General features: G+C 38.4%; 1 protein-coding gene across 1 annotated transcript in view; it reads left to right on the plus strand.

Moving 5' to 3' along the window:
* PDE7B (phosphodiesterase 7B) overlaps window positions 1–14486 on the plus strand; it is a gene marked incomplete at its 5' end in the record, with an annotated part of 269952 nt that overhangs the window by 103650 nt on the left and 151816 nt on the right. The gene's annotated exons all lie outside the window — the stretch shown is intronic.

Raw genomic sequence — 14486 nt, forward strand, 5'->3', positions numbered from 1 at the left:
TGCAGACTATGGTAACAGTATGAAAATTTTGAAACAAAATAATATATATTTGGATGTCTTGAGGTGAGAGACATGTACAGTTTCATTATATAAAGGTTGAGAATTCAATCAGAAAAAAGCACTGACTTGAGAATTAGAAACACTAGATTTTTATCAAGGTGTCTGCCATCATTTAGCATCCTGGGCCCCAGGTGACTCATCAATAAAATAGAAGACAAGATTTCATCACGAAAGGCAAGTCTAAAGCAATGGTTCTCAGGGTGTTTTTCTTCAGCATCAATTGAAAATTTGTTAGAAATAGAAATTCTTTGACCCAAGGCAGGTCCTATTAAATCAGAAACTCTGGAATTATGGTCCAATAATCTGTATTGATATTGTTCCTTGTGATCCTGGTACACACTCAGTTTTAAGAATCATGAGCTTTGGGTTCTCTGGAATTCCATGGTGAGGGTTTTAGAAGTCTGTTCCCTTCTCCTCCCAATAGCTATAAGACAAGGCCTCCTACAACCTGGGAGAAATTAAAGGTTGTTCTCTTTTCTGTTCCTCTACCCTCCTTTCCTGCTTTCTTCACTCACATCATTAATTCAAGCAACTTGTCCCTAAGTGACTAGTTACTTCCTTCTTGCTGATGCCTGAAATTCCTTCAGCTAAGAGAAAAGTTTTCTATCCACAGTGAGATTAATATTATTATGCTAACATATTAATAATATGCTAATAATATCATGTACTATGATGATAGTTTAAACAACTCTTGGTTGAGGTAATATTTTCTGAGAATACTTTTTGGTCATGCATAACAAATTATTTCTAAGTGCGATGACAGACAAGAGAATACTAACTGAAGGCAGAAAGGGAGGGGTTCCAGTGTTGGGAGTGATCAGGAAGCTATATGAAAAAAGATGCTGTGAACTTTCAAGACTTTACAACCATGTCTCAAGTCACCTTCAGTGAATAAGTCATGCATATTCATTGAGAAGATATTCATGAAGACAGATTTTTCCCCTTTAGCTACAAAATCAAACTAGTTGTTCTGTTTCATGTTATTCTTGAAAATTTGTAGTTTGTTTTTATTTTCATTTTGTTTTCACAAAAAAGCTTCCTTGCCAACATATTTGTTAATCAAGGCGGCACTATAATCCACAGTTTATGCATCTACATCACGACTGTAATAAATCAAAGCAAGATTGAAGGTGGCTGCCTCATGATTTCCTTCCTGATTTTTAAAAATTCAGACACTTTAGCTTCACCCCTTATGAATCTAAGATGGGGCTCAAAAGATAATATTTTTTAAAGTTCCCCAGGTGACTAATTTGCAGCCAGGATTTCGATCCACTGATATAGCTCAAATGGAAGCAAGGCTGTTATAGGCACAGAAGCGGCCTTTTTCCCTCCTCAGACCAGGTAAAAAGAGCATGTCTGTTGACAGTCCCAACCATTTCTATGTGGAGGCCTTGTATAATTTCCAAACAAGCCAGAAAGTTGTGTCTACCAGGGAATTCCTGTGGGCTATTATTAAAGGGCTTATGGTTAACTGATGGGCTGAATTAATGGTGAGCATTAAGGCAGATTGAACCTCAACATTTGGGCAGATTAACAAAGTGACCAATGTGAAGGTACAGATTTCAAGTTTAACTTTGAGTTTCCTATCTCTCACAAGACAAGCACCGGTGGTAATAAAAAGGATGCTTTCTTTCCTTTCCCAGTCAAGTGTGCATGGACCAGCCCTTATGAAAACTTGGGTCAATCCAGATAGACATAGGGGGAGTGCTATAATTAACTGAGTAAGCAAAGTAACAAACAGTAGGCTGAAAAACAACTTCTAGAAATCTAAGAGGGACAGAGGGTCTGTCCTTAAACTACGCTTTCCCTTAATAATCTCTTGCACAAGGGAAGTCCTAGAAATTACAGCAATACTTAAAGTTTCCTTTCCTGGTATTGGATCTGATTGCGTGTGTGTGTGTGTGTGTGTGTGTGTGTGTGTGTGTGAGACTCGAGGAAACAAGAATAAATAAATTTGCTAAAGTGGTGAGTTAGTAATAAATAATGCATTTTATATAAAATTGAGATGATTGTGTCATATAAAATTACATTACCAGAGAAAATATTAGATGATGTTCCTTAACAGGATTGAATATATAATTTGCATCTGAAGATTCTATTTCACTCAAGATATATTGGCCCCCATCCTACCTGGAGTAAGGGAATATCTAATTATTAAATAATCTTTTGTAGTTATGTACACGGAGAATCAGAAAACCATTAAGTCACTCAAGCCAATTGAAATGTCTCCATAATTTATAAAATTCATGGGTACAAATGAACCCACAACACACCAAAAACAGGCAATTGTAGGAGACCTTTTACAGTCAAGAAGTTATCTTTATTATATTAAAGGGTAAAGCATCTACTTTATTCAGTTTTATTCAATAAGTACTTCTTGCATATCTTTAATGGGTTTGATATTGTTGAGAGAGAAAAATAATATAACTTCTATTCATAGCTACAAAACACATACTAAATGAATAGCAATGCTATTCAATATAATAGAATGATTATATAAGCACATATTCAAGTTTTCATTTAAATATATGCTACTACAAAAAAAAGTGGAATAGAAACAACAAGTATGGTCAGCAGTTGGAAGGATATAAAACAAAATTCGTCAGAGCCATGGAGTTCAGTTTTACTTTTCCCTTATACTAAAAAATCTTCATAAAACAGCACTTTCATCAGTAGCAAATATTGACTGCTTATTGCTATCAAATCAAGTCTAGCTTCCATACTCCAAAATCAAGGATGATTCAGAATTAGACCCATCCATCCTGATTTTTTAAAAATAGGTTTTTATTGATTTCAGAGAAGAAGGGAGAGGGAGAGGGAGAGGGAGAGGGAGAGAGAGAGAGAGAGAGAGAGAGATCAATGATGAGAGAGAATCATTGATCAGCTGCCTCCTGTACGCTCCATACTGGGGATCAAGCTGCCAACCCAGGCATGTGCCCTTGACTGGAATCGAACCCAGGACCCCTCAGCCCAACGCTCTGTCCACTGAGCCAAACCAGCAAGGGCCATCCTGAATTTTTTGTGTCCCCACCCCTCAACTCTGTATTCTGTGGTCAGTCAGACCAAGTTCCTTCACATTGCTTTGTAACCCTTACTTGATCACACTGGTCCTTTGGGCTTCCCGGTCCTCTGACCAACCCATTCCACTTTCCATGCATTAACCCTCTCCGTCGCCCCTCCATCTCACCCTCACACTCACATTTACTCAGTTCCTACTTGTCAATCAAAATGCAGCTCAAAACGAAACATTCTCTGACAAATCCAGGAAAAGGAAGAAGTTCATATCAATAGAAATGTGTATTAAAGATTCCAAAAGAGAATTCTTAAAGGCTCACTTCTGAAAGACATACAAATAGTATTTTTATTTGATTTTTTTTTTTTGTCAGAACTAATCTCTAACTTCATTTAATCAGCCAGAAAATATACTGCTAATGAGCCAGCCCATTCAGGAGTGACTCTGGAAAAAATGAACATTCAGTCTTTTCTGAGAATAGAAAATTATTCCCTGCTAATAGAAAAAGATAGCCATAGTGAAGTTCTTAAAGGTGACTAACATACCTATAATCTCTGTTATGTGCAAAACAAGGACCTTCTGTTCTGATTAGCTGATTTGCCTGAGAAAGACAATCTTACCAGCCTAGAAACACCAGTTTCAAAGCTGTGGCCGTATAGATTGCATGTAAAGGCTTTTTACTATAAAATAATTTTAGTGCGTTATAAGGAAATATTAACATATTTGTCAGGGGTATAATTGAGAATACAAGAAAATAAAAAATTAGTGAAAAGTGAGTTAAAATAAACCTAGAAGTTTAATTTTTTAAGAGCCTGTTACATAGGAACTAGGGGCCCAGTGCACAAATTCGTGCACCTTGAAAGGAAATGTGGGCCGCAAGGCTGTGATGGGCACAGGGGCAGGTCTTGGCTCATCCTCCACACCCCTGCCCGGCCCCGCCCGCCGTGACCCCTGGTCCTCTGTCTGCCGGCAGGCAGCCCCGCTCCTACCGCCACTGCTCCCGTGTGCTGACGGCACCGGCCCCGTCTGGCGCCATCAGTGGGTGCAAGCGGGGCCGGTGCTGTCAGTGGGTGCGAGCGGCGGCTGCTGCCCCAATCGCCTCTCAGGAGCAGGGGGAGGTGGAGAAGCCCACAGGGGCGATCGGGGCTGACAGCTGCCGCTCACACCCACTGACGGTGCTGAACAATCGGGACTGGCGCCAGGCGCCATCAGCAGTGTGAGTGGCGGCTCCAGCACCAGCAGCGGGTGTTAATGGGGGCTGGCGCCGGCAGCAGGTACAGGTGCCGGCAGCAGGTGTGAGCGCCCGCCAGGACTGTGGTGTGTGAGAGCAAAGAATTTTCAGTAACCACCAGAGGCTTGCCCCCATGACAGTGACCAGCACCCCACCTTGGTCTGGTGCCCCCACTCACCTGCTCCACCATCCCGCTGTGGCCAATGCCCACCATGTTCCACACTCTGCCACCTGCTGCCGATACCTGCCATGTTCCATGTGCGCCCCCTGGTGGTCAGCACATGTCATAGCTACCAGTTGTTCAGTTGTTCGTTTCTTTGGTTGTTCAGTTCCGCAGTTTGGTCAATTTGCATGTTAGAGTTTTATATAGAGAGATTGTTTTTTATTTACTTGTTAATTAACACATAATTTCTCAGCTTTCTTTAAATAAAGGGCTATATGCATACACACAAAGAGAGATTTTTAAAATTTTTTCCTGCAAGTTAACTAAATCTGACTTAAAGTTCACTCTTAACTGAGAAAAGCACCTCTACTTGATGGTGACATATGCTTAGATGCAGGAACCTTTGCAAGAGGACATAGATTGTATGCAAACCTAAATAAATATATTGAGAATAATAGCATAGAATTTTCTGACTTCAAAACCACATCTTTACATTTTGGCATGATTATTGGCTCATTTATAAACAAGCATGTCTTAGAAACTGATTTTTCTAGATTTATAGATTTATTTATTCAATAAATCAAGCAATGCTCTTGCTCTTATTGAGGTCATAAATATTTTTGAGCAAAAAATTATCCTCACTCAAAAACCCCTTGATTTATCAAGTGCTCCAGCAAATGGCTATTTTACAATTTATATTTCCTCTAAATTGTGTATTATATAGACTCCCCTGAACTCAGAAAGAAAGTTATATCATATTAGTTTTCAACCACTACAAAGGGCAGGGAAATGACCGAGACAAAAGTGCAGATTTTTATCAATATAGGACAAGGAGGAGTGTTTTGTAACTTTGTTCTGTCAATTTAACCCATTTAAACAAGGTAGCTTTGTTGCAGAGAGAAGAAGAGTCCTCTCCTCTTTTTAACTCATTCTCTGTCCCATTGTGGAATGTTAAACAGCAGAAATATACCCATCTGACCCAAAATGTAGCCTTTTATCTTGGCCATGTTGTTTTGATCCAATACTGAGGAGAAAAATTCATCTGGTTACCGATCCTACCTAATTCTATTCCAGCACAGCACTTGGGTGAATAAATCTGAAGGGCCCTGGGCAGAGCACAGCAAATACATTGTTTGGTGTCTTCCCTCTCTGTGAAATAACAATCCCCACTTCGAGAATGGGGCTGTTATGAGGATTAGTCACATTAAATTCCAATGACCCTTCTTTGGGAATAGGATGCTATAGCCAACTCAAGGCTGATAAATACTCGGCCGTCAACCCCTCCTCATCGTGCCTTCAAGCCTGCAAGTTTATTTCTGAGCTAGTCTGTAGTTGTTGTTTGCTGAGCCTGTGATAATTTCAAGAAGCTAAGAAAGTCATTCATAAGGTAAAGGTCACATGTACACGTGTGTTCTTTTTCTGTAATTCCACTACTAAGAATCTATCCTAAGCAAATAACCTAAAATATAGAAAAAGCTTTTTGTACAGAACTGTTTCTGTAGCATGAGCACTAAAAACTTAACAATAATCTACATGTCTAAGATTAAAGAGATGAATTTGATTATCATAAAAAGCATATGCTGAAACATCATGCAGCCATTAAATGCTGTTTGCAGAAAGTTTGAATGACAAAGATAACTGTTTTTCTTATAATGTTAAGTGAAAGAAACACACAAAATGATATAAATGATATGATATTAACTATTATCTTACCTAATAATAGAGAAACATGTAAATTGACCGTACCTCCGCTACGCCCACAGCCAATCAGAGTGAGTGTGCAAATTAACCCAACAAAGATGGTGGTTAATTTGCATACATACCTGGGTCCCGGGAACCTCCTCAGCACCCAGATCACTCCCAGCCAGCCATAGGAGGGGCGGGGGGGGGGGCCTTCCCAAGCCTAAAGCCTTGGGCAGAGGCTTTAGGCTTGGGAAGGAGCAAAGCCTGCAATTGGAGAGGCGGGGGAGGGGGGGCCCTTCCCAAGCCTAAAGCCTGGGCGGCCTGAGCTGGCTATCAGAAGGGTGGGGGAGGTGGGGCGGGGGGCCCCCTGCCTAAGCCTAAAGCCTCAGGCGGAGGCTTTAGGCTTGGGCAGGGGCTGAGCCTGGGATCGGAGGGAAGGGAAAAAAAATCAATGAAAACATATCCTCAGGTGAGGATAAAAATAAAAATAAAGAAAGAAATGTCATATCCTATGAAAGACACATCTTGAAAATGCCTAAAGAAAGTTGTTATTTTTTCATGGTAAAGGGACTAGAGTCAGTGTTGATGAAAATACCTTGGCAGCTGCGGTGACTGGCAGTGGCTGCAGCAGTGGGATGATGGGGCTGGTGCCTTCCCCTGATCAGCCTGGTCACCTCCCGCAAAGGGAGGCCAGACTGCGGCTTAGGTCCACCCCCCGTGAGGAGCAGGCCTAAGCCATCAGTAGGACATCCCCTGAGGGCTCCCAGTATGTGAGAGGGGGCAGGTTGGGCTGAGGGACCCCTCCCCAGTGCACGAATTTCATGCACCAGGCCCCTAGTGTATATATAATATATAATATATGTAATATGTGCACCAAGATAAGACTAGAAGAATAATAGGAAATGTTAACAATAGTGAATAGGTAGATTATACATTATTATTTCCTTTATAATACTCTCTTTTCATTCCCCACTTACTATGAGGGGTATTTATCATATTAAAAAAAAAACACAAATATATACACACACAAACTTACTTTCTAAGCTATTCTGACATTGTAAATTGTATGACATTAGACACGTCTCTAATCTATGCTTTATTTATAGACTATGGCAATTTTACCTCATAGAGCTGTGCTAGCATTAACTAGAATAATGTATTTGAAAGCACTTTTTAATAAACAATCCCATGTAATTACATTCTAATATTTCTCAGGGGAGGAGGAAGAGGACTTCCCATAGCTCTTCCAGGTCAGCCTACATAGTGAAGACAGTTTGCCATCATTCTTCCTGCCATCAATTGGAATTCTGACCACCATGAAGGAAACTGTGTAGACTGTGGAAAAACCTGGTCCCTGTAGATGAAGTAAACAAATATATAATGCAAATTACTTATCTTAATAAACAATGTGTGATATGTTTTTTGCATTATGTTTCAATCTTGCCTTAAAATTAACAGCCGTAATTTTTTTAAGTGTAAGTGATACTAGGACATTACAATTCCCATTCTTTTTCTGTCACTGGTCCAAACAATAGGAGAAAGGAAGAAAGGAGTGAGGGAGTGAAGGAATGAAGGGAGGGAGGAAAAAAGGGATAGAGGAAGGGGGGGAGGAAGGGAGGGAGGGAGGGAGGGAGGGAGGGAGGGAGGGAGGGATAGAAAGAACTCAGAAATATGGCTCCCAGATTTACTGTAAGGGAGGTTGGGAAATACAATTTTCTTATATGCTGAGGAAGAGGAAGCAGATGGTGAACATGCCACCTTTTTTATTTTACCACAGACTCCCAAGTGAACAGTGAAGTAATGACTCTTCAGACCTAGAGGAATCAGAGGAATTTGGCCATTAAGTTGCCTGTGATTCAGTCAAGTTTGTGAAGGGTGTAGATAGTGTGTATACTGAGACATATTTCTGGAAACTTTCACAAACCATCAGGTGATATAAAAATATAATTGGTTTATAAACTATAGAAACTTTGTTTGCCTTATGAAGTCAACACTTGAACAATCTATGCCAGAGTTTAGGGACTTCTAACCCACAGGAGCATGGTTAGGCATCGGACCTAATCCCATTCCTAAACCCTGGGCATTCTTTCAATTCACATTCTAGCTTTTTTTTCATCTCCTAGAAGAAACATTTTAGGCTTAGCAGATACTTTGACAAAGTTAACAAGATGTCAGTTTCTAGTTTGTAAGCCAAATCAAAGAGAGCAAGGAACTGTTAAAGGAAAAGAAGGTCATGAAACAGGGATGAAAATTAGATTCCATAACTGGGATCACAGACACAGGGGGCCAGGGTCAGGATGTTAGGGGGAAACATCACCGTTCTGGTCCTAGGGCTAGAGCAAGGTCAAGGTCAGGTCACAGAAACACGTCTGAGAGGTGAGCCCCTAATGGCCTGGTGAGCATCCAGATTTCCTGCAAGGGAGATTCATTCCCAGAATTCTAGTCCATGCCATGTTCTGGACAGCCACCTTCCAGTCAAATGTTAGCATTACCAAGACCCTTAGCCTTGGAGATTTACGTTTTATTCACACCTCAGATCTAAATCACAAACTGGGGTGTGTTTGCTTGTTTTACTTTCTCAGATGGTTGATGGAGAAAGAGATTCATCCTAATAGTGATTGTTCATTTCTAGCTGCCAAAAAAAAAAAAAATCACATAACCAAAAGGTATTTATTTTCCCTTTCCTTTCTTTACAGCAAAAATATGTGTAGAATTTGCCCTAGAGTATCAGGTTGCTGTTATCCAGATGGCAATACCCAGTGGCCCCTGTATGTAGTCACCTCCCTTCCCCAGTGAATATTATACATGGAGCATGTTGCTTCTTAGAGTAAGACTGGCTTTTGGGAAACCTTGGGCCCATTTATCACTATTTATGTGAAATATTACAGGATCTGAGTCATATAACTGGAGAATAGAAATATGTAATTATCATTTCATAATAGGTCCTTTATTATTAGTAGCTGCTTATGCTGCCTGACTTTGGAATCACCTTTTTACATGACTGTAATATCCCTGTGTCCAAAAGTGGGTCTTGGCCTTCTGTATAATATTCTGCTTCTTTCCTCAAGCTTGCCTACCTTGGCTAACCAAAGGCTTTCTGTGGACTGATCAGAGTAAGGGAGCACTAGACTGTGTATATATTTCTAAGTGCCTGAACTAACATGGGACAAGCACTATGACAGTGGCCAACATGATGACACAGTCTTAATTAGGTCTTTATTACCAGGATGGCTGGGCTTGGAATCATAGGATGTGCAGGCATCTGTTATCAGATTCTTGTTTAAAAAATAATAATAATTTTAAGCATGTAGGTTTTAATGGGTTGTGGGAATTAAACTTCTTGGAAGATGATAATGAGTTAGAATATGGTTTATGTGTCTCCCTTGGAATGAGACCTTAGGGTCTTTGTTTTGGGTATGCCTCTCTCATGACGTGGCAGATCCAATTCCAAGCCAAAAACACATTTGTGACAATTTAATAAAGAAAAAATAAATCAGAAGAAAACATTTGAGCAACCGCTTTCACTTCACTGTTTTACCAGCCTTGACTTAAAATATGCCACGTCCTTGTGATGTACAGTACATCCCAGGACTTACTTATCTTATACCTGGACGTTTGTCTATGTGAGTTGATGGTTGCTAACTATACTTTCTTAGGTAACCATTTCACAATATATACATATGGCAAATCATTATGTTGTGTACCTTAAACTTTACAATGCTATATGTCAATTATATCTCAATAAAATTAGAAAAAAATTTTAAAAATATTCCACTTCCTATGTAACAATATAGAAAAGTTAGGGAGTGAGGAATGTGGGTTTAGTGTGTTCCATTTTCTTATGCTTATGAAGTCACCTTTCAACAATATCATAGTTTTCAGCAATTGCTCATCTTAGTGGAAACTAAGGAAGTGTGAAAGTCTATATAGAGAAAGTTGTAGTTAAAAATATGATAAAAATAAAGATATAATTCCTTTCATTAAAGAGAGTACTCTGACAATAAAATATAAAATGAAATAGTTTTTTTTTTCCAATAGCCAGCTCATATCTATATTCTAGCATGGACTTTTCCCCAACATTAGTTTGCACTGTGGAGAGTGAAACTAGCCCCATTCTACAGTTAGTAAAATGGAGACACAAAATTTTCAAAGATCTCATCCAACATAACAAAAGAGCCAGACAAAAGCCAATGGCTTACAGATGTAGGATATTTTTCAAAGAAGAAGCACAAATCATATTATCTTTGATGTAACATGTGTAGAACTAACACAAATGTTTGCCTTTGAGACTCACAATAGTCAGAGGGAGGAAAAATCTTTTTCATCTTTTTTTTATTTTAAAAATTCCTCTTTGTATGTAGTCACTGCTCTAATACCAGGCCAAGGTATTCTTTTATGAATAACAACTTTGCTAAATAAAGGATGCAACAAGTTAAGTTAAAATTTCCTCGTAATAAATCTTAAAATTTTTCTTCCTCTTTTTACGTTTCTGGGGGGGGGGGGACCCACAAACAGGCATTATGACAATGGCCATGGCTAAGGTCTTTCTCTTTCTTCCCAAATCCAGTAGACTGGAATAGTTGTTCAATTGCCTTATCTAATGAGTCACACTTACTGTGTGCCAGGCCCAAAGGATTCTGCCTTCAAGTGGCTTTGAGACCACTTGAAGGCTGAGGTGGCAGATAAGACATGTGTGCTCTTCATAGTGAATGTGGATGGTCACAGAAGCACATAGAAAGCCATCAGACTTGGCCTGGGGGACACGATATGATCTGTGGAAGAGGTGAAAGCCAAACAATTATCTAAAATATGTGTAGGAATTAGCCTGGTGAAGCAGAGTAGGTAATATTCCAGAAAGATGGAACAGGATGTGAGAAGACCTGAAGGTAAGAGAGTTTTCAACATGTTAGAAGAACCCAAGGAAATCCAGTGTGATAGGAGTGATGGGGAGTAAGGATAACTTACCTTTGGAATCTTCATTTTGTCTTTTGATACATTAAACTTATGAACACTTAGTAGTGTGCCAGGTTGAATGGCTAAGACTAACAACTGACCAACTTGTGGATAAATAGACTTTGGACATAGACGAAGACTGAATATTTTCCTTAAATGGTAGGTTTTATCTTCAGTTGTTCTTCTTGTTGTTAACTGGGTTTAAATTCAAGTGCTATAGGACTGGCATGAAATTCAATCAACTCATTTGTTTTATTCATGTCTGACCCCAAACTCACTCTTTAAGAATTCAAATAATTTTTTTTCTTAAAAGTTATATTTGTATTCTATCTGAGTTATTTCTCCAGTTCTATTATTTATTGAGATTATATTCCTGATTTTGGAAGAACTATATATTCATTTTAGAACTATGTATTCATTTTAGGAACACATAAGAAGCTATGTAGAAGAAAATAAAATCACCCACCATACCACCTATTCTAATAACCATTGTCAATATTAACTTATATAGAGTAACCATTATATTTTTTCTGATATTTTCTATAAAAGCATTTCATAATAAACTTTTTAATAGTTTGGGTGCATTCCTTCTTTTTGTGTACTCATATACATAAGATATATATTTAATTTAATTCATTTTAAGATTAATTTTAATTACATAATTTATAAATACATTATTATTTTGCAAGTTTTTATAAAACTATATCTAGTTTAACTAAATCTAGTGTAACTTTTATCCCAGTTGAAAGTAATTTTGCAGGCCTCTATCATTAGTTTTAAAACATCACTGTGAAATGACAAAGGTCACAAGTCTTATTATCGCTGTATTGCAGATGGGGCATCCAAAACAGATAGCAGTTGCATAACCACAGCAGGGCTAGAAACGAATCGAGGTTATTTTGAAAGTAGTTAGAGTATAAATTATAGGTGAAATTAAAAATTGGTGATTTCTTTCTCTATTCAAAAGCCCCCTCTCTTTGTAGTGATAATGCATAAAACATAATGGCTCTCTGTTATTTTGCCATGAATTAAGAACCAAATCTGACCTTAGGGAGTCCACATGGATTTCAATGGAAAGTTAAACCAGTTGCATAAGAAGACTTGCTGCCAGAATTTTGCCTGAAAGCTTAAACACTGTACTAGTGCTCCAAGGAATTCTCAAAGATTAAGTTGAATATGGATTTTGAAGTTAAGATACACAAAAATGAGTGCATGTGCAAACACACAGACCCACACACAGAATTTTAAGACCAAAAGTAGCACCAGAGCCAATTCCGCAATATTTTTACTAGTAACCCTTACTTGGGCACAATTTCACTTGAAGCTGGTGGGATTCTTTTTCCTGAGTCAATCCTGCAGAATCAAGCCTGCTGGGAGTCGGCAAACCACAACAGAAGTCTTCAGATCTCTGGTGCTTCAGGATAGGCATCCTGATCGCTGCAGGGGACAGGGAAGATTTTTTTTGCTTGCACAATTGTCAGAGGATACATCCCTTGCCTTCCTTTGAAATGTGAGCTATCAAAAACTTTTAAAAAAGGAAACCCAGATGGAGCTGTTTTCTGATTCAAGGTGACAGACCAGACCAATTCCTGATGATACCTTTTTTTAAAGATGGAAATAGAATCACAAATTTACTACATCTAATGTGTACCTTCCTTTGAAAAGGTAGAGCCCCAAAAGAAATTTTTCTCAAATGCCTTTTCTCCTGGGATAAGTAATCAAATTGAAAATGAGAGAGAGGTAGGTAGAATGACTGGCCACATAATACATGAAGTTAGCAAGAGAATGAGGAGGAAAGTGTAAACTATGAATGTGACAAAAGCCGAGTACGTGGCATTCAGATAGCCCCTATTTTCCTGGGACCATACAGTCTTGAATTCCTTCCATTCTTGGTGCAATACTTGAAAATCTTTTTGACCAGGTTTTTGACATTTTCATCTTTTCTGGGAATACTTCTAAATGACCTAGGGGAAACTTTCTAAACCAAAGAATAGTTTTGGCAGCGAAAACAATCCTCAGTATGTATTATGATGGAAACCAAGTAATTTAGCCTTTTACTCATGCAAGGATCTATGAGAATATTGATGTTAAGCAAAAATAAAACAAATTAGAAACTTCTATTTTTAACATGTGAAAAAGATTATTTACATGATATTATTTATTCTATAAAAGAAATACATAATTGATGATTTCCTAATAAACAAGAAGGAATTAATTTATTGTCAGTGTTGTAATTTACTCTTGTAAATTAAGCTCTCAATTGTACTGTATTGTTCTATTTCTGTTTGCTCTGATATCTTGTAGAAAAGTATAAAACAAACTCTCTGGGCCATTATTTTTCTCATCTGTACAATGAGGAAAATAAGTTCTATTTCAGAGGCTTGCTGAGATGATTAGATGATGCAATATAAGTAAAATTAACCCAATGGCTGTACATTAGTAGATTCTTTCTGATTCATTCCTGCCTACCTTCTTGTTATTTTCTGTGGCATTTGAAATAAGTGTGTGAGGACTTCAGTGAATTAATTGTGTAAAGTCCAACTAATAAGGGCACAAAGCCAGGTATGTCTAATGGAGTTACCATTTATTTCTGAGTGCTAACTACATACCTGGCACATAATAAATGCTCTATAAATATTAGCTATTATCATACCACACACACCTCATTTTATCCTCACTATAACTCTGGAGAGTGTTTACTTTCCATTCTCATTTTCTAGTTGATGAAACTAAGGATTGGAAGGTAAAATCACTGGCACAATGTCACACAGCAAGAGGATGACAGCCAGAATTTCAGCTGAGTTCTGCTCCAGAGTTCCTGGTCTCACCACTGCTCACGCCACACCAACCAAAGCATTGGGCAGACGAGCCTTGGGGGAATTCAGTCACCTGGAACAGAGCAGGGGAACCAGAAGTAAGCTGAAAGGACCTCTGAAAATAAAAGACAAAGTGGCTGGCATTTCTCATCTGAACATTCTAAGAGAAATTCCCAGTTGCTAACTCTAAGCCTACCTATTTACAAGAATAAAGCACTTCAAGGACACTTAACCAGCTTGGTTATATACAATTGCCTTGAAAACAATAAAAACGACTTCTGAAAACCAGCCCAATGCTGACTCAAAACTTATAAAAACCATAGTAGCTTGGAGCCATTTAACATAGGAGCAAATAACCTGAAAATACCTAAATATCCCTTGAAGTATAATTGATATTCATCATAAAGTCATTTAAATTAAGTTGTTAAAACAGCTATATATTTCACATTTCATATAAAAAACATTTTATATAAACATTACATCTTTGCATCATTGAAAAACAAAAATAGCTTGGCTGGTCCGAGTGCAGTGGTGTCTTACAACTAATTGATCACAGCCAGTTACAGA

This window comes from Cnephaeus nilssonii, assembly GCF_951640355.1.
Source record: "Cnephaeus nilssonii genome assembly, chromosome: 9".
Classification (NCBI taxonomy): domain Eukaryota; kingdom Metazoa; phylum Chordata; class Mammalia; order Chiroptera; family Vespertilionidae; genus Cnephaeus; species Cnephaeus nilssonii.